The sequence below is a fragment of the Panthera tigris genome, chromosome B1 (genome assembly GCF_018350195.1).
Source record: "Panthera tigris isolate Pti1 chromosome B1, P.tigris_Pti1_mat1.1, whole genome shotgun sequence".
Classification (NCBI taxonomy): Eukaryota; Metazoa; Chordata; class Mammalia; order Carnivora; family Felidae; genus Panthera; species Panthera tigris.
In genome coordinates this window covers 139,563,794-139,584,647 of record NC_056663.1, presented here as the reverse complement: position 1 = coordinate 139,584,647, position 20,854 = coordinate 139,563,794, and the positions used below count along the sequence as shown (strand labels likewise).

Here is a 20,854-nt window from a genome sequence, read left to right as displayed (position 1 = left end):
ATTCCTGTTCACCAGTAACTTCTTTTCTGATCTCCTCCCAATATTGTAGGACCTTATTAAATGCAGCCAGTAACAATCAGCACATTTTCAACTTTTGCCTCAGAATGTTTTTCCTCCAATGGTGGAAATTCAATCAGTGCTTCTCTTCTTTCTTTGAGGTTCTCATAGGTGACAGTTTTAACATATGTGTTGTCATTATGTAATATTTCCAACGACTTTTCTCTAAATTTCTTTGTTCTCCACCAACCAATCCCAAGACTGATGCACACATTTCAAGTATTTGTTATGTCAGCACCTCATTCTTGGGTACAAATTTCTGCATTAGTCAATATTGCCGCAAAACACTACTATTCTGAGTCACTTCACAATCCAGTGGCTTAGAAATAGCAATTATTTATTCTCTGGTTCCTGTTAATCGGTCAGCTAGGGCTTGACTGACTAGGCTCGGCTCGGCTGGTCTTGACTGCAAGCTGTGGTTGGGTCTGAGTCCACTTTGGTCTCCACTGAAGGGTAAGCTCAGATCTTCCCCATGTGTGACAATTCTGGGGTCCAGGCTACAGCTGCAATAACTATCCAGGGGAAGCTTTTCTCATGGTAACTGCAGAATTGCAGGATGCATGGCCAACCAGAAGCGCATCTCAGTCCTTTGCTGTGTCACATCTGTTAACAGTTTTTTGACTAAAGATAAACACATAACTGAGATTTAGGGAAGTACAATTTGTTTCAAAGTGTAGGTGTAATTATTACTAGAGGGAAATAAACAATTTTAGTCAGTAATTGAATCTACCAAAGATCCCTCTGTTGAAATTTCACTGAAATAATGCAAGTAATGATTATTCTACGAAAAACTATGGAAAGTAATACTTAATTTATTTTCAATTCTGTATTCAATATTCTTTCTATATTTCCTAAAATATCATGCCAACTGTTGGTAACATTAAGCCAGTTTAATAATCTTATAATCAGAGGTGCCTGGGTGGCTCAGTCAGTTAAGTGTCCCACTCTTGATCTCAGCTCAGGTCTTGATATCAGGGTCATGGGTTCAAGGCCCTCATTGGGGTCCACAGTGGGCATGGAGCCTACTTAAAAAAATAACAATCATATTATCAGCCTGATTATATAGTTGAAAAGATTACTAAAACAAATAAAATAATCATTTATGTGTTTTATAAAGCTTAACAATTTTTCTTGGGAATTAATAACAGTGAAAGAAAATTATCAGATCTGACTTTATTTTCTAAGTTGTCGTGAAAGATTCTTTTCAATATAATAGTATTAGGGAGTAATTTTTGTTGATTCCTTTTCTCAAAAACACCTGGCAAACTTATATTAATGATATGCTTCTTGTCTGAAATGAAACTCTTTACCTTGTCATAATCTGTATGCATTCTGTTGAGTTCTTAATGGTGAACTGGTAGGGAAAGTAGAAAGTAGCTAAGCAGTCCCGAGTCACATTGTCCAGAAAGAATTAATTACTCAGTCCAAATCCATCCTTTAGTTATTGTCCACAGGATCTAAACGTATGGACAAAGCCAAAGGAGTGGGAAGCTTAGGGCAGAGTTTAACTATAGAGATTTAAGGCAATTTTGTTCCTAGGTGCAGAGGGAGTGTGTCCCTATTGGAGCCACTAGTCATAGAGATGCAGAGCCATTTTCCAGTAATCTTGAGAGAGGAGACTTATTTAATTTGTCTCATTTGGTCACATGTAGGGCAGTAGGAACAACTGCAGATCTCATTTATTGACATTGGAGAAGGCTCTAAGAGTTTGCTGTCTTGTTAACAATTGGCTTAAAGACTAATCCTGTATATTAGTTGTTTACTAAGAATTTGTTTGGCAGGGTGCCTGGGTGGCTCAGTCAGTTAAGTGTCCAACTTCGGCTCAGGCCATGATCTCACAGTTCATGTGTTCAAACCCTGCATTGGGCTCTGTGCTGATAGCTCAGAGTCTAGAACCTGTTTCAGATTCTGTGTCTCCCTCTCTCTCTGCCCCTCCCCTGCTTGTGCTCTGTCTCTCCCTGTTTCAAAAATAAATACACATTAAAAAATATTACAAGAAAAAAAAAGGAATTTGTCTGGCATTTCTCCCTGGTTCCTGAGAGGTAGTCTATAAATCTCTGGAATTCCCAGAGTGATAAAAGTGTCTTTATTGTTTATGGTGGGGCCCTAAATAGTCTGTGGTAATGAGATAGGGATTGCAGCCGACCACAACCAGAAAGACCCAGCATGTAACTAGAGGGTTGGAGTCTTGAGACACATGGTATCAACCAGCCTTTCAGGGAGGGGAGAGAGGCTGGGGACTGAGTTCAATCACACAGCCAATGATTCAATCAGTCGTGTTCACTTAATGGAATCCCAACAAAATTCTGGACACCAATACCTGAGGGGGTTTCCCTGTTAACAATATTCTGCTCATTTGTTACACATTGCTGTGCTGGGATAGGGATACATCCTGTCTCCACAAGGAGATGACACTGGAAGCTTTATGTTGGAACCCTCTCAGACATCACACTACGCACCTCTTCTTTTGTCTGGTTATGATTTGTTTTTGGTTTTTTGGGGGTCTTTTTTTGCTATAATAAAACTGTTATCATAAGTACAGTGCTTTCCTGAGTTCTGTGAATTCTCAGAGACCAAAACTGAAGGGCTAGAGGGAATTTCAAAATGTGAGTCAATTGTTCAAGAGTGAGGTGCCCAGAGCTGGTAGTCTAACTTCAGGTAATCAGTATGAGAAAGACTGCAAGTAGTCAGAACAGAGCCTGCACTTAAAGTAGTTGTCTATGAAGTGAGAGTGGGCTAACACAGCCCAAGCAGATTAGGATTTGTGTATTCAGATGACTGAGAAGTCATCTTGTCTCCCTGAGGTAACAAGAATTTTACTCGACTTTCTAATTACATATTATTCGTATATATGTATATAGTCAAGATTTCCTGTTAGAGGTGCCTGGGTGGCTCAGTTGGTTAAGCACCCAGCTTCTGCTCAAGTCATGATCTCATGGTTCATGAGTTTGAGCCCACATCAGGTTCCATACTGATGATGGGACCCTGCTTGGGATTCTCTCCCTCTGCTCCTTCCACTGCCCCCCCCCCCCACACACACACCGACCCTGCATGTGCATGCACTCTCTCTCTCTTTCAAAATAAATAAGTAAACTTAAAAAAAATCCCTTTTAAAAAAATTTCCAGACAAATCATGTTCAAAGCAAATGTTCCAAGTATCAAATAATTATTTAATAAATATTACAATTATAATTATTTTAATTTTTATATCTTTCAAGTGTCTGAAAAGGAAAAAAATATTTACCAATTGTATACTATGCAGTAGACAGTATTTACCTGTTTTTTGCTTTTTTATTGTCCATCTCCATTGTTCTGTGCTCTGTTCTGTGCCACAGAGGCTTGATGTCTGGAAAATACATTTCCCAGCCACCCACCCCAGCTGGCTTCCTTTTATGTTCTGGCAATGAGAGGTGGTGGAAAGTCATAAAGTGAAAGGAAAAAAGGTACAGTAAAACCTTGGTTTGTGAGCATAATTTATTCTGGAAACATGCTTGTAATCCAAAGCACTTGTATATCAAAACGAATTTCCCCATAAAAAAATAATGGAAACTCAGATGATTCGTTCTACAACCCAAAAATACTCATATAAAAATTATTACAGCACTGTAATATAATACAAAATAGTAAAGATAATACAAAATATAAAGAAAAATAAACAAATTAACCTGCAATTACCATCAAAAACCTTCATGGTTGGTGTGAGGGAGGGAAGAGATAGGAGGGTTATTGTGTAGGACAACTTTCACTATCACTATCACTGCTGCCTATTGGATCCATGGAATCTTTCTCTTTTAACAAGGAAGCTATGCAATGACACTTGCTTTTGCCTCCTTTTGAAGATGTCGTGGATACGCAACATTGCATTGACCCACAATCCCGCAGCATGTGCTTGGAGAAAGAGACAGAGAGAAAGAAGGAAAAACCATTGGCTCTGTTGCAATCACGTGACATTCAGCATCACATACTACTTGTATTGCAAGACATAGCTCCTTTATCAAGTTAAAATTTATTAGAAATGTTTATTCCTCTTGCAGAACACTTGAAGAACAAGTTACTCTCAATCCAACATTTTACCATATTTTTCGCTTTTCAGCTTTAACTCTGGCAGTGACAGAAATAACAACAAAGGTAATGGCTCCTCCATGGCAATATGGACTCCATGTTTCTACTCAGGCTCTTGTTGTAGAGTTGGTGGAGGCAAGAGGCGCTTTGGATGCCACTACAGAACACTGTTCTTGGGCTCTGAATCCATTACCATAGCTACAGGCTTGGGGATTTTGTAATGCTAGCTATGGTATAAACTCCTGGTTGCTTTCAACTGGCTCCAGGGACAGCCCTTACAGCAACCTCAGCTACACAGTGATCATGGGATCTGGGTGATTTTCCTTCCTCTATCCTACGAGCAATAGCAGCAGCTTTGCATAGTTACTAAGATCAGGGATGCTTCACTTCCTCACTTTTGCTCCTCCAGCCATTCCAACACTTTTGTATCCAGTTCCTGGTTCCATTTTTCTGTTTGAAATATTAATATTTTCCAGACCAGATACAGACTGATGATAAAGAGGGCAAGTAATGTTTTCCTGAAAAGTTTTGTCAAATGTAATTTTTATAAATCAAGAAATATTTTATGCAAACAGGAAACCTCTTTAGAAGAAAAATAAACCCTCTGAAAGTGATATACCCAATCCTGCTTCAAGTAGTCATCAAATAAATGTTTCTGCTTCTTTTTCTTTTGAAAGCTGTTTGTATCTGCCACTTTATTCCTAATTTATTCTACTCTCATATAGTTTGCAAATTATTTTCATGAATTTATAGCAAAGTATATTGTGATAATGTAAACATGCTATTGTCAAATTTAATATCTATCACAATCAGCCCGAGTGACAATGAGATTGGCTTATTTTATTTACTTAAGTTTACAATTCCAACCTATACCATAAGGGCTGAGTAGAATTTGGGACAGAAAGACTAAAAATCAATTTTCCTAAACAATGATACGTTATTGGAAAAAAAAAGAAAACGAAATGAAGATTTTATTATGCAGGTAATTATTTAGGTTTTATATTTCCAAATAACAATGACCTTCATACTAAGATTGCTTTTTGCAGAGGAATTCAAAATGAGTCCAAATTGGTTCCTGACCACTGAAATCTGAAGGTTTCCATGGATTTTATACTAGAAACCTTTAAAAATAAACTTGAAACAAGGAACAGAAAGACCTAATCACTTAGAAGTAACTAATAGCTATTTTAAGCAAGTAACACATATTCCAGGTAATCATTAGAAGACTGATTGATATGACATGTGTCTGTAACTGGGCCAAAGGAAAAGCTAGAATGATGTTTTGTCATAGTCAGCTCAGGCTGCTCTAACAAAATATCATAGACTGGGTGGCTCATGGTTGACTCTTGGTTAGAAGCTTCTTCCTGGCTTGCAGAGAGCTGCCTTCTTGCTGTGTCTCCACATGGTGGAGATAAAAAGAGTTCTGGTCTCCTCCTCTTCTTGTAAAAACACAAATCCCATCATTGGAGCATCACTTTCTTGACCTCATCTAAACCTAATCACTTCCCAAAGGCTTCATCTCCTAACACCATCACACTGAGAATAAGAACGTCAATATATGAATAGGGGTTGGGGGTGGGGACGCAAACATTCAATGCCTAAAAATAGTCGAGCTCAATTCATATATTTTAAACAAAGGAATTGTGGCTTAGTAAAATACAATAAATAAGGAAAAGAAATCAAGAATAATTTTAGTAGTTTCTAGAAAATAGTATTCCATACTTTTTAATGTTCTACTTTGCAGCCTTAGTTGTCTTAAAATAATAAAGTGGGAATTGTCATTTTTATGCTGATTTCAGTGTTTGTAAATTTTGCTCTAAATTTACGTTGTTTTAAATTGTGGGAGCATCTCTTACCGTTCGTCTCTATTTTGTAGTTGATATTCTATTGGGAACAAGGTATATTTACATAGCATAATAACATCCAGATAAAAATATTTAAAAATCTTTTCTGAAAAACATTTGTCTACTTCTATATATCCAGACGTTTGTATTGTAGAAATAATATAACTGATTATTATTTCTTTAATCCAGCTATTTGGTAACACATGAACACAACTATATTCCTTATATTGCTTTACATCTCAGTTTTCTTGTTTATAATATATAACATAAAAAATATATTTTTGTTTGTTTCTTTGTTTGTTTGTTTTTAGGGAAAGAGAGAGTGCAGGCAGGGAGAGGGGCAGAGGGAAGAGAGAGAGAATCTCAAGCTGGCTCTATGTTCAGCATAGAGCCTGACTTGGGGCTCAGTCCTATGACCCTGGGATCATGACCTGAGTGGAAATCAAGAATCAGATGCTTAATCGACTGAACCATCTAGGCACCCCTCTTGTTTATAATATTTGAGTCTGTTTAGTGTTTATCAGTATAAACAGAGTGAAACATACAAATTACTTTAAAATTGGGGGAGAAAGCTCAACTGCAAGTTATCACCACATCATCATTGTTAGAGATATAATTTTTATTTTTAATATTTGAAAAGAAGCTTGAATAGTTAACTACAATCATATATATTCTTTCCTTTAACCTAGTAATCATATACCTGGTAATTTATATGAAGAGAAAAATAAATTGAAATACATTCTATAGTTATGAAGAACTTAGTATGCCTTCTACTGGAACAAGAAATTGGAAAAAATCTAAATGTTTAAAGTTAAATGTAATCTGATAAGTTAAGCACATAACAGAATGATTACTGTTGTAATTATGATTATACAAAAACACACAAAAAGTGGATTTGATATAATATGAAGTGGGAAAGCAGAACATATTTTATGCACAGACAGGAACTGCAAAACAGACATATATATACATTTTGTCAGGTTAATAAGCAAAATGAAAATGAGATTTTAGAAGACTGAATTATGTTTTTGTTTTAAAAATATTTGATTTTGTTCATACTTCATTTTAATTTAAATAAAATGCTTCCTTCAAGTTAAAATGCTTCATTTGGAAAGGCACTGAAGTTATGGGTAGGGTTGGAAACCCGAGAGGACTTTAAAGTTTCTTGCTAGAGGTAGAATAAGTCTATAAAACCAAAAAATCTTTTTGATTACAAGTAAATAGCAAAATTTAGGGGGAAAAATGTTGGGATTAAGGCCAATAAAGAACATCCTCTTCATGTTTATACTAGTTGAGAATAAAGGCAGGGGAGGTAGATAACTGAAGATAAAATTACCAACTTAACTACTGAGAAATTGAATGGAGGGTCTGGTTTTAGATTTGGACCAAGAAGGCTTGCTTCTTCCTAACACTCCAATTCCTTGGTGTGCAAAGCTTGAAAAAAAGCGCTGAAGGGCAAGTCAGGAGACATGCACTTACCAGGACTGCAGTTCACATCCATCTAAAAATGTAGAAGGAAGAGGCAAAGAGAAGAAATTCCCTAAAGAGAACAGACTTGATCTTGTTTCCCAGGTCTTGCCACCCACCACAGAATACTGACCAGGGGTCATGCGCATGCAAGTTTCTCTTTCTTCCTGTGACACTACAGTCATTAGGCACAATCAGATGCAAATCAATTACTCTACAAATTTTTATTTTATTTTAAAACTAGGAATGAAGTCATGAAGGAAAAAAATTCCAGGATGAAATTTTCTCTGGAAGCTTTATTTTACATAGTTTTTCCAGTGAGAGAAAAATATCTTTAAAATATTTGGGTTTGTGCAGGTTTGCAACTAGAGTGAGGTGAGTAATCACCTGCCTTTTGAGCTAAATTTAAGGGGCTGCCAAAAAAATCAACAATCAACACAAATAACATTTTTACGCAATAGTTTTAAGAAATACAATCAGTGCAAATGGATGATGAATAAAATATTAAAATGTTAAACAAAGATAGGATCAGTAACCGATTTTTTCATTTGCCTCAGACTCCAATACAGTTTGGCATGTCACTGATTTGGTGACTAAAATTAATATATTTTAAAAGAATATTCGTCAAGCTCTTTTTTTTTTAATGTAGGGAATTTAAATGCTAGAGTTAAGGTCTGAGAAGCCGAAAAAAAGTGTTTTAAAAACTCTCAAGGTCTAAGATTGCTTATAAAAATCCACTTGGTTACTCATTTTTAAAAAAAAAATTTAATGTTTATTTTTGAGAGAGAGAGAAACAGAGTATGAGCAGGGGGAGGGGCAGAGAGCGAGGGAGACACAGAATCCAAAGCAGGTTCCAGGCTCTGCGCTGTCAGTACAGAGCCCCATGCAGGGCTCAAACTCAGGAACCGTGAGATGATGACCTGAACCAAAGTCAGACACTTAACCAATGGAGCCGCCCAGGCACCCCTTGCAAGGTTGAAAGCCAAAGGTAATACTCTGATGAATCTATAATAAATAATTTCAGGCTCAGAAATTTAGAACAAACACTATATTTGGGGTGTTTTGAGAGAGAGAGAAAGATTGCATGTGCTCTGGGAGATCTTGACCTGAGCCCAAATGAAGAGTCAGAAACTCAACCGTGCCTCTAGGTGCTGAGGATACATCTCTATTTTTCTTAGCTTTCAAAAATGCACTTTGTGTCCAGTGCTATTGTATCATAAACAGAACCCTGAAGGATAAGGTAGGAAAGTAGTTTTTTTTCTCCTATCAACTTGTCTAGCAATGCATTTAGAAACAACGTTCTTTTTCCTACTTTGTAAGATAGGAACAATTTACCAAATCTCTCCTATGTGCTAAAGAAGCTCCTGGTCTTAAAGTCTAGGGAGTGCTTTGAGGTCCTGACCTTTTTTGATTTTAAGCCAAAGGACAAAGAATAACCTTGTCTTCCTCTTTGCTGTATCCCAGACCAGGTTTAGCAAAGAGTGTTGTGGAGTGACCCTTGGTCAACAAGACCAGCATTTAATACCAACTCTGTTTCTTGATGATTCTGTGATTTCGATCAGGATACTTAACTTCTCCAGGCTTCAGATACCTCACTGATGAAGCACAATGAGGTGTTATGAGAATTCATTGAGGTGAAGGAAGTAAATCCAGCTTTAAACAGATAAAGTCATTGTCCATAAGCTGCCATTTTACCTCGTACAGGAGTTGGCACTTTTTTTCTGTAAAGGACCAGATAGTAAATATTTTAGGCTTTGCAAGCCATATGGCCTCCATCACAAGTCCTCAGTTCTGCTACTGAGGTGCAAACGCCACCACAGACAATATGTGAATGAGTAGGCATGGCTCTGTTCCAATGAAACTTTACAAAAACAGGTGGTGGGCCAGCTTTGGCCCTTAGGCCATAGTTATGCCAATTCCTGACCTAGTACAGCATAGTGTGGATTCAGGCCCTTAGAATCTTTTCATGTTAAAGATACTAGACTCAAAACTCCATGAGAACAGGAACTGCTTCTGTTTGTGTTCATCATTGGATCTCCAAGAGCTTAGTTAGAGATTTGCACTTTTTGAGGAAATGCTAGCTTCACAGCTCAGAGCAGTGCCTGGAACTTAACAACTGGGTAAAAAAAATCAGATGGAAATTTTTTTGATCTAAATATTCTGAAAGATAGGGGCATCTGGGTGGCTCAGTCGGTTAAGCATCTGACTTCGGCTCAGGTCATGATCTCGCAGTTTGTGAGTTTGAGCTCTGCGTCGGGCTCTGTGCTGACAGCTGGGAGCCTGGAGCCTGCTTTGGATTCTGTGTCTCCTTCTCTCTCTGCCCCTCCCCCACTTGTGCTCTGTCTCTCTCTATCAAAAATAAATAAATGTAAAAAATTTTTTTAAAAATTTTAATTTTTTAAAAATTTTAAAAAATTCTGTAAGATATAAAGTCATGATAAGATTCTACCATATACCCATTCTTTCCACACCTGTTTTTACACAACCATTTTGGAGAGTGTTCTCATTTTCCTCTCAGCATAAGATCAGTGACAGAGAGAGAGTGCTACAACTATTAAAAAAAATGCACGTGATCTGGATATTATGTTATTTATGCCCAAGTTCATAAAAAAAGTGTTAAGTCTCATGGGAGTAAACATCATAGATCACTGTGATTTATTAGAAACAGAGGGATTATGAATGACTTCTGTGATACTTCCCTAACAAAGCAGTGTTACAGGCATGATACTGTTTGGACCTGTGAAACTTGTACATAACAAGCATGGTGCTTAATATATAATTTTAATGGAAACACGACGTAAGTCATTAAGCATTTCTTGTTTTCCTGGACATCTTTGGCCTTTTAATTCTTCGCGTTCTTTCTTACGGATACTTTTTTTCCAGGCGGGTGTTTCTGAAGTTATTAAACATATCCAGTAAAGGGGCGCCTGGGTGGCTCAGCCGGTTAAGCGTCCGACTTTGGCTCAGGTCATGATCTCACGGTCCGTGAGTTCGAGCCCCGCATCGGGCTCTGTGCTGACAGCTCAGAGCCTGGAGCCTGTTTCAGATTCTGTGTCTCCCTCTCTCTGACCCTCCCCTGTTCATGCTCTGTCTCTCTCTGTCTCAAAAATAAATAAACGTTAAAAAAAAACATATCCAGTAGAAATTGGATCTGAAAACTGGATTGAACACAAAGGCTAGTGTTGTCACCAAATAGAGACATCATTCGCTAACAATTCTGCTTGTGGTGGGTCTGTTAATTTGTAGGGAAAGATGTGAGACGTGCTGCACTGTTATCTATGGAAAGCTTTTAAAAGAATAAAAATGTGTAGAAAACAATGGAAAAGTAGAGCTTACTATAGAATTTTTTACTTTTCCAACAAGTTTTTAAAAATACATATAATCCTGGGGCATCTGGGTGGCTCAGCCGCTGAAGCGTCCGGCTTTGGCCCAGGTCGTGATCTCACAGTTTGTGAGTTCAAGCCCCGCATTGGGCTCTCTGCTGTCAGCACAGAGCCCGCTTTGGGTTCTCTCTGCCCCTGCCCCACTCATGTGCTTTCCCTCTTTCTCTCTCTCTCTCTCTCTCTCCCCCTCAAAGATAATAAAAACAAATTTAAAAAGAATGCATATAATCTTACACAAATATATTTTAATCTCAAAACCTCAAATTACAGAAAATATATACTTATGAGTTTGTGATTCTAAGAAAATGATACAATTTTAATGTGAAAAATAAGATAAATATCAACCAAGCAAGATACAATATAAGTCCTATGTAACCCTAGCCCAAGAATTTATAATAATAGATTATTTTTCAATTTTATTTATTTACCTATCAAAAAATTAATACACGTTTGCTACATCAAAGTTCTGTGTTTGGATCTCTGAAGATCACAAAGATTCATTTGAAGGTATCCCAACATTGAAAGAGCTTGCCATGTAGTCCAGGAAGTAGACTGAGTACAGATTATTCAGGGAAGGAAGCAAGAATGGGTGAGGTAAGAAAGAAGCAGCTATTATCAAAGTGGCTGGATATGGGCCAAGCATAAAGAGGCCAAGCCTCAAGGTTTCAGCTGAGAATGTTGTTATTACAGACAGGAAGATCCCACTTCAAATTCTGTCCTAACACATGGGTACTGGTAAAGAGCCCCAGTAGGATATTGGCCAAAAGAGCAGAGTATTCGGAGAGCCTACTGTTGGGTGTTACTGTCGAAGGAGAATATCAACAAAAATACTAATGCCCAAATTGGGAATAGGATTCAAGAGGGATCACTCTTCCTTTTCCTGGTGCATTTTTATCCGTGTTGTGATAAAATCAAATGCAATATACTGTTTTCTACAGGAGGCACTACTTAGACCGTTCATTTTCTGACATATATTAACATCTATCTTAAAATTGCATTAAGTGGCCAGAGTTAGAAAGTTCTGTTTAAATCCGTAAAAGGCTCAGGCATTGCCTACACTGCCAGTTCAAAGCTTGAGAGCCCCCTCCATCTTAGGGATGTTAGTCCATATGTCCTAGTATTTACTACATAAAAAAGAAAGGACATAATCTGTAATTTTTGCTATGAGTTCAAGTGGCACATAATTAAAATAACCTATGCTTCTAAAACACTCCAAAACTGTTATAGTCATAAGTTTTGGCATTGCACCTTTAGTTCAAAGTCATTTCAAAACCATATTGTATGTGGATCAGTGACCAAGTAGATGCAGAGCAAGGTTGTTTACAATGGACTGGAAAATGGTTCTCTTCACTGCAGATTAGAAAGGGGATTTTGTTAGGAGAATAAAAGCAAATCCAAATATACATGGGATCTGCACATTAAGAGGACATAGAACAGGCTGTATGCTGGTTTGCAGTGCCCTGAATGAAGGCACATTTCTATATGGTTTTTGGTGAGAATGCAATACGTGCTGGTTGCAAAGTAACACCGAAGAAACAGATTCTTTTCTTCTCTTGGCTGTAATTTACCTATCCTTTTCCTGAAATGCCAGTTTGGGGCGTTTCATGCAAGCACAAGGCTAGAAAGATAATAAAAACCAAATGAGTGCTTGGCACATTTCTCAGACTGTAATGAAACCAGAGTAATTGAGGGAGTCAGCAAATCACAGTTATCAATCAAATTGTGAAGGTGGTGGGTACAGATGCCAGGTCTGATTTGCTGTCGTGGTCCAGAGAACCTGTTTTGTTTTGTTATTGATTATTTTTGTTTGGTGTTTGCATTATTCTTGAAAACAGAATAATGCACATTGCCCCACTAGGACATATACTTACACTTCAACTTGAGAGAATGAGTCAAAGGTCACAGGGTTGGGTCAATTTCTGAAAGGAATCTGCATGGCAAATATCTAATCCTAAAAGTGTAAAGAAAGCAGATGAGCTAATTGCAAATATAAATAAAAAGAAAACAGGCACTTCAATTAGTGCCTCAGTTAATCTGGATAGATTGAAAACTCACTTCCCACTCAACTCTAAAATTAATCTTCTCTGATAATGGAAGAGATGTCATTGCAGTGATTTCAGAAATAATGAATTTACCGAGAAATTTAATAAAAGAAAAGGATAAATCCCAGAACTTGGCATCAAATAAGAAAATATTGTTGCTCCTGAATTTTTATTTACCTCCCTTTTTCCTCCTTAATTTGATCTTGCTTTTATCTAGAAAACACAGGTAAATGATCTTTTCTTTCTCTTCCTTTTTTTTTCTAAATAAAAGACCATCTCTTGTATTCAGACTAGACTCAGAACAAAAGCAATTTTTACCCTCGTTCTGAATTTTAAAAATGTTGCGCTTTTTGTTGTTGTTGTTCCAAACAGTTTACTCAATGTAAATGTTGACAAATGAGTCATCCAAGTCCCAATTTTTATCATTTAATTTCTGATGGAAAAGGAACTGGCTTCAACCACCATTTAAGGGAAAGAACAGTTGCTTCTCTCCTACTGATAAAAATTTCAGCACTATAGGCAAGTTCCCTTGATGCTAATATAGATATGGTGGGCCCAACAGACAGGTGGAGTTGGCAAATAAATGTTCATTTCTTCCTTTTATGACTCAATGTTATCATGAGGGAAATCGAGAACATTTCCACAACACAGCTGTGTGGGATTCTCCTGCTCGTCTATCAAGATAACGCAGAGTCTTTTCCTCCCCTGCAGTTTGGCAACCAGTGCAGATCTGAGTAGGAGATACAAGATTACTCTCAAGTTCTGGGCTCCACAGGAAGTGCGGGTCCTGTTTAGAGTCGCCGCCTCTATCTATCAATTTAAGAGTCTCCGTAGCTGCTTGTAGGCTGCTCTGGTTTATAGAATCATACAACGGTAAGACTGGATAAGATAAACAGTCGATGTTTACATCCCCTCTCGGGCTCCCCGATAAGTCATTTTCTGGCACGCTCCCGTGTACCTCTGCTGAAAGGAAACCCACCACTTTCCAGGAAGATTTCTCTATTTTTGATAACCTCTAATTTTTAGACGTGTTTTCCTTGTATTTATTCTTGAACCTGCCAAAATACAAGTGACTTACTTTTCCTAATTTTATGCTTCAAGGTCACCCATAGGAAGTGAATTTTTTTTTTTAATACAAAAACATCCTTACATTTTGAAAGCAGCCTTCATGTTCTTCGGGCTGAAGTTCTGATTATTCTAAGAATTCCTCTCATGAAGGGGTCTTAAGCCTTTTCTGCTTTGGACAGAGTGATTTCACCCAACATCCAAAGTGTGATCAGACCACTGAGGGCCAAAGTGGCCTTGTAGCCCTGGCTGACCCGATGGCCAGAGTTTGTCCTCTGCAGTTCAGTTCTTCCTCTGATATCAGCCAACGTCAACGAGAGAAATCAAAGATGCTGCTGGGCATTCTTAGGAATCATACTTGCCTCTGGAAGCATCACAGTTAAGGCAGACAAATAGTAATAATTTATACTTTTAAGTTCCTCCAGAAACAAGGACTTCAGAGGAAAAAAAGTCCAGAGCCAAAAAGCCAAACTTGTCATTTTCCCCTGCCAGTGACTTTCAGCTTTCCACTTAACCGGATTCAAATGTCATGAGCATCCTTCAACCCCCTTCATCTTTGCTATAGCCAGTGAGCTGTAGTTTCGCTGTTTCCCCCATCTTCACCCTCAGACCCCATGGCTAAAATAAAGCCTTAGACTTTCACAGTCTGGTGTGGCTTACTGGCATCTAGCTCAACCACGCACCTAGCCTGAATCTCCTCTAAGTTTCCTTAGCCTCCACTGCAGTCCCATTAAGTAAATGAGAGCAACAGGGGATGGGAAATTTCAACAGACAGAAAAGCTTATACCAAGTCCAAAGGGGACCCTACTCTATTTCCAAGTATTCTTGTATAGGAAAATACAGATGCAATATTGTCAGGCCCAAGTTTTCAAGAGAAGCAGAAAATCATATTTTTTAAATAAACTTCTTTGATTTTTTTTTAACATTTATTTACTTTTGAGACAGAGAGAGACAGAGCATGAATGGGGGAGGGTCAGAGAGAGAGGGAGACACAGAATCGGAAGCAGGCTCCAGGCTCCAATCCATCAGCCTAGAGCCCGACGCAGGGCTCAAACTCACGGACTGCGAGATCGTGACCTGAGCTGAAGTTGGAGGCTTAACCAACTGAGCCACCCAGGCGCTCCTAAACTTCTTTGATTTTTTAAAAGCTTTTTGGGGGCACCAGGGTGGCTCAGTCAGGTAAGCGTCCAACTTCAGCTCAGGTCATGATCTCACAGATCATAAGTTCGAGCCCTGCGTGGGACTCTGTGCTGACGGCTCAGAGCCTGGAACCTGCTTCACATTATGTGTCTCCCTCCCTCTCTGCCCCTCCTCCACTCTCTCTCTCTTTCTCTCTCTCAAAAATAAATAAATATTAAAAAAATAATAATAAGAAAATAAAAGGGTTTTTTCTGTTTGTTTCTTAAAGTTGGTTCTCTCCCCCAAATATGTCTTCTGGGTGGTTCTAGCCCTAGCCCATGTGCCACTGGTTTGGGACCTTTGTCCCATACTACATTTTCTCAATTGTTCCAATAATTCTTACAATAACTGTAAAAGTATTAAAGAGAATATTACTTAGACACTAGAAGTAGTATAATCAAGTGTGCAACAACTATGACACCATGTTAAATAAAACAGTGAAACGTATGTGTATCATATGAGCAACAATTATATTTTTAAAACTCTGATTTAGAAAAAAAAAGGGAATTAGAAAGCATGAAAATGGTGAGTTTGGATGGAAAGACTATTGTGACTTAAATCTTTCCTTCTTCTCCTGTACAATACTTTTCTAATTCTCTCCTATGAGCCAACATATCTTCTAGAAAGACAAAGAAAATGAGTATGTCTCAACTATCATGTTAGTAAAAGGAAAATCAGAACACAAGACTTTATAGGGACTAGAGGAATTTCTTGATCTGTTACCTGTCCCTTGTAGCATGTCTGTACATTTTAGTCTTCTTATATTCCTTTTAATGTTAACTCATGTTCAAATTACGCTTTTTTTCAGAATGAATTTTGGTAGAAAAACTAGAAATATTGTAACATCGAGATGAAGGGAACAGAAATGGGAAATGAAAATACTATATTTGTTAACAAGGGCATAAAATAAGAGGAAGAATCATACACTCGATACAAGATAGATCAAATTTTCTTATGCTGCCTCTTTCTAACGGGATCTGACTTATTCAAAGCTAACAGTTTTGAGCACCCCCTCGAGGTACTATTATTATCTCTGTCTTAGCGATAAAGAAACTTAGACCCAGTGAGGTCAACCCAATGTCACAGAGCTCCTGAGTGCCAGAGCCAGGGTCCGCATCCAGGCTACTGTCCCTCCAAAGTTGTCATGACTTCCTACCGCTTACTAGCCAAATAATCTTAAGTCAAAATAAAAAGCTCCCTGCCACCTAACAAAGTAAAACAAAACGAAATTAGGATTGGAGCTTTTCTAATATGTCTCTTCTCTTGTCAGATTTGTGGCCCAGCTGCAAATGACCTGTAGCGTTTCCACTCAACACAGTTATGTTTCTAATGACGTTTCTTCCTTTTCTTCTTTCTTGCCTCCCCTCCACCCCTCTGCACACTGCTATGTAATAACTGTGGCCGGCAATTTTGAATGTCACACGTGACTTGTAGCACAAGCAGAAAATTTGAAGGACTATTTCATTTGGGATTTCTGAAGACAATATAAAGAACAACCCTGTTGGAGTAAATTCACTGTCACCTGATATTGTGCATGCTGATTAATTGCATGTGTTAGGCATGTGTTTTTATTCCACAGTCTTGATGTTTTCACATCTGGGGCCTTGCTGCTCTACCCAGGACTGGCTAATTCCTAGAGATAGCAAACAACTTACCCGGGAGCATGTCTTTCATATCAAACTAACCTTTCCACAGCCTATACCCAACCCCTTCCTATAATGGGCTCTTTCACTCAGGGCCACTCTTCCTCTGCCTTCATCACCCCAGGGCCGGGTACCATACAACCAGGGACAGTCTCTATGCACCAGAGCCTGCTGAAATTATTGAAACTAGCCAGTCCTAAGCCTGTTCACCCTGTCTTGCCCGTCCGTTCCCATGGAAAATACAATAAGGTCCCTTCCCCACGTGTTTCCCCTACTCCCTCTGCTTTCTGACTGACCTTGGTGCTTCCCTGTGTGCCCCCCTTGGCATGGAGTGCCCCCTCCTCTTGGTATCTGTGAATATATCAAGCTATCTTTTCAATGGCAATTATCTCTTAAGCGATCAGCCTCACCATATCTGAATAAAAATAAAATCTACATTTTAAAACACTCCAGAAAGCCTCAGTCTCATGACATGATTCACACACCCTGGAACGCTAGGTTTGTTATTATGAGTCTGTTTGTGTTGGGCATTAACAGTGCCGAGTCAGCTATGACTCCAACTGGGGCTTTTACAGGCTGGTTTGGACAATAGCTCATAAATGGCTACGCCCATTTTATGGGAGAACTGTTCAGGGTATTTACAATGCGTACAAACCCTTGTGTTTGTCGCGCAGATGATTAAGCATATAAATAAGTTGTGTCAGTGCTTAAAGCACAAGGCAAGGTGAGCACCTGACATTTCATTACGGTCTGCCACCTGAAACCATTGTGACCTCAGACAGGATTTGACTCCTCGCATGCTAAACGGGAACATGGGTGTTCTAGGTAAGAGCTTTAAAGTAGCAGCAATGGCATGAAGGGTTGCAAGACTAAAATATAGACGTTTAAATGCGACTCTGAGAAAAGTTTTAAATGCCTGAAATGAATTCAGGCTGGATAGTAAATGCTCACAGCCACCTCATAAAACATTGTTTATTTTCTCTGATGAAGGCTCCCTCCCTCGGCATCCTTTCCTTGCCAATACGTGACGTTCTCTGGGGCAATTTCCAATCACCGCTGCTGCTAGCCAGCTGATCACCATAGTAGTCAACACACTGACCCTGGAGAGGAACAAGATGCCCCACTGCCAGCCAGTTTGCAGGATGCAGCCTCAGCAACGTGAAAGCTCCAAACACCCCTGTGCTCTCTGGCTCAAACTTGGCAGTGTGGGGAGGCTGCCAGGACACCACCAGGAGGAGGGCCAGGGGAATGGTGTGCCAGAGCCAGCAGGTGGCAATGGCCAACAGCAGCTCAGAAAGCAGATCAGTATTTCCAGCAGTTAAGACAGCCAGCAGGGGTGGGAGCCAACGCTGCCCTTGTTATCCAATGTATAGGCATTGTTATAAATGACATTGGAGTCTCTGTACATCTCTCATTGGGCTTGTTAGCCAGGTGGCGGTTTTACCAGAGTCATCAATGCTCCAAGCAAAGCGTATGCTATATCATTTAACTTACATTTGAAGCCAGGGAGTTACATTTCTTAAAATAATGTCTTGGAGACACAATAACAATGATCTCTGGTATTCATATAGTACTGTTCTCTAAGGCGGTTAATGCACCTGCCAGACGGCATCTGAATCAAACTGAGCCTACTGCTCGTGGTAGATGAGGAAATGCCATCAAACAGCTATAAAAATTAGAAACATAAGATGTGGACGTGATGCTTTGGAATTAGGGTCGTGCAAAATTTGAGACAGAATCAAGATGAAAGTCTAGGAGTTCTGAATGGCACTTTCATACACAAGCCAATATATTAGTTGGAGAAGTGTATAAAACTCTGAGTGATGTTTGTGTCCATGCTATATTCACTTCAAATGACAAGACTGAGACATGGTACAATATGGGCTTTTTTTTTCATTTTGATCTGGAATAGGATTAAATACGTACTAGAGAAGAGAAAAATGGTCATTATAAATTTGTTCTAAATCCTTTCCAGAGCAGAGATAATGTGGAAAGCAGATGTTATAAGAGATGTTTTCCAAGTTGGAACAAATTTCAGTAAGTTGTAATGCTTCTGAAATGAGCAAGGCCTAGCAATCAACAAATATTTATTGCTGGCCTACAATAAAGCTAGCACTGCCATTCTTGAGAAACACATACAAAAAGTCTAAGACCAAGTCTGTGATTTTAAGGACATCAGTGTTGTTGGCAGAGAACAACTAGCAAAAGAATTACTAGCCAACATGAAAGGAGACAGTGCATAGATTTCTCCTGCCATCCGAGTAGGAGGAATAGAGAGGTGAGTGAAGCCTGGAGAGGTGTAGGGAGGCTACCCAGAGAGAAGGGATATACTGGCTGGGCCTCCGCGTGGGTAACATGGGCCCCAAGTGCCTCATCATACAGAGCCCTACACAGGGAGACAACTTTTGTCTGTCAAACGTTACTAGAGCAAGCTTCAATCACTGAGACCCAAGAACTACGTTAGGATATTGGTGAACAAGACAGGTTGTGATGGTTCTTAAAAGTGGAGAAAGGAGTCTGAAAACAGCCAATAAATGCTGCTATGTCTCCTCAAATTCCATCTAGCTTATTATCTGTGCTTTGGAACCATCATCTATGTCTAAGTCAAATTCACCCAAAAGAAGAAGCAAACCATACTGCCTCAGTTACGACTGCCTTCCAACCTCCTGTTTTTACAAAGCCAATGCTCATTTTTATGGCTTTTTTAAAAAGTAGAACCAATTAGAATGGGGTGGGGAGCTGTAAGCTCCTCCTCATCCTCTTACTCCCCTCCATCCCCAGGGGATGAACTCCTGATGTCCCTTAGGTAAAACCTCCTGACTCAGGAAAATAGAGTTTGAAAATTACTAAATGTGCTAATTCGTTAACGACTTTTGGATCCTATAATCCTGAGAATACAGCTAAGAATACCAGGTGGTAGTTGTAAGTGCAAACAGAGGCTAAAGATACATTCTTTCTAAAATGCTACAGTTAACATCTGGTACTCAAATTTTGGAGCTGGATATAGGGCCGCTCCCCTTCCCACCGCCACACATCGGTTCCCCTTCCCACTGAGGGCCTTTCCCCCGCCACACATCGGTTCATCTTTGTCACATCTGTGTGGTATTTTATAGTTAGGTTCACATAGCACCCCTTTTTGCTGTTACCAACGTCAACTTTCGAACACAGGGATTGCTCACATTTTACTCCAGAGTTGCAAGAAAGGTAGCCTCCAGTAACTTCTTGCTCACAAGGCCAGTGAATATTTCAACATGACAGAGTCGTTTGACATACCCCCTTGCTGTTTCTAAGCAGCATCTAGCACAAGTTGTTTAGAACTGCTGCTTCCTGGCTTTGGATTTGTTTCGTGTTACTTTTTTTTTTTTTTTTTTAAAGAACATTTTGAGCTGACTTCCTTTTTGGTACCATTCTCAGCTCTTTTCGTTCCATTCAGTTCTGCGGCATCTGGGAAAACTCTAAGGCATTACGCAGCTTTCCCCTGAAGTTTGCTGGACCCCTGGTAAAGTTCCACATCGTCCTTCACATTTCAAAGTATGAACACTGCCGTCACGGGGGCAGCAAGGAGGATGTGGCCAAATGGAGACAGTCACACTCAGCTGCCTCTCTCCCATCTGGGACATGATACAGGTTTTGGAGAAGCAGCCTAGAGTTTGGGAGATGATCTTCACTACAGAACAAAGACATATGGACCCCTATCGTTCAAACGATTCCCCCGAGGAATTCACTGGCTGAACAAGGTCAAAGAAGTCACAGGGCTAAGTTTCTTCTGTATCCTCTTGTCCCTCAACTCCCCACTTAAAACAATTCAAAAGGTGAATTTATATCGTAATACAGAGGCTTCAAGCATGGCTGAGTAAAAGGACTTCTTTCAGTTCCTCAAATAGACCAAGCTTGTTTCTGCCACAGAACGCTTGCCCTAACCCTTCCTTGTCCACTCTGTCTAAAATAGCATGCTACCCCCTCCACACCCTGGGTGCCCTTTAATACACTTTCCTGTTTTATTGTCTTTACAGCACTTACCAGCATCTGAAGTGATCTGGTTAATCTATTGGTTAAGTTTTTCGTTTTACTGGTTTTTCTTCATCAGTTGCTCTGTATTAAAATAGAAGTTT

The 20,854-nt window shown here is 39.2% G+C and overlaps 1 long non-coding RNA gene across 1 annotated transcript; it reads right to left on the bottom strand.

Annotated features, from left to right (window-relative positions):
• Window positions 1-7: 7 nt before the first annotated feature.
• On the bottom strand, window positions 8-20,837 carry LOC122237716. The gene is made up of 3 exons (XR_006216326.1): window positions 20,763-20,837; window positions 12,685-12,764; window positions 8-678 (listed from the first exon to the last, which is right to left on the bottom strand). It is a non-coding gene; the product is annotated as an uncharacterized LOC122237716 (long non-coding RNA).
• Window positions 20,838-20,854: the final 17 nt, after the last annotated feature.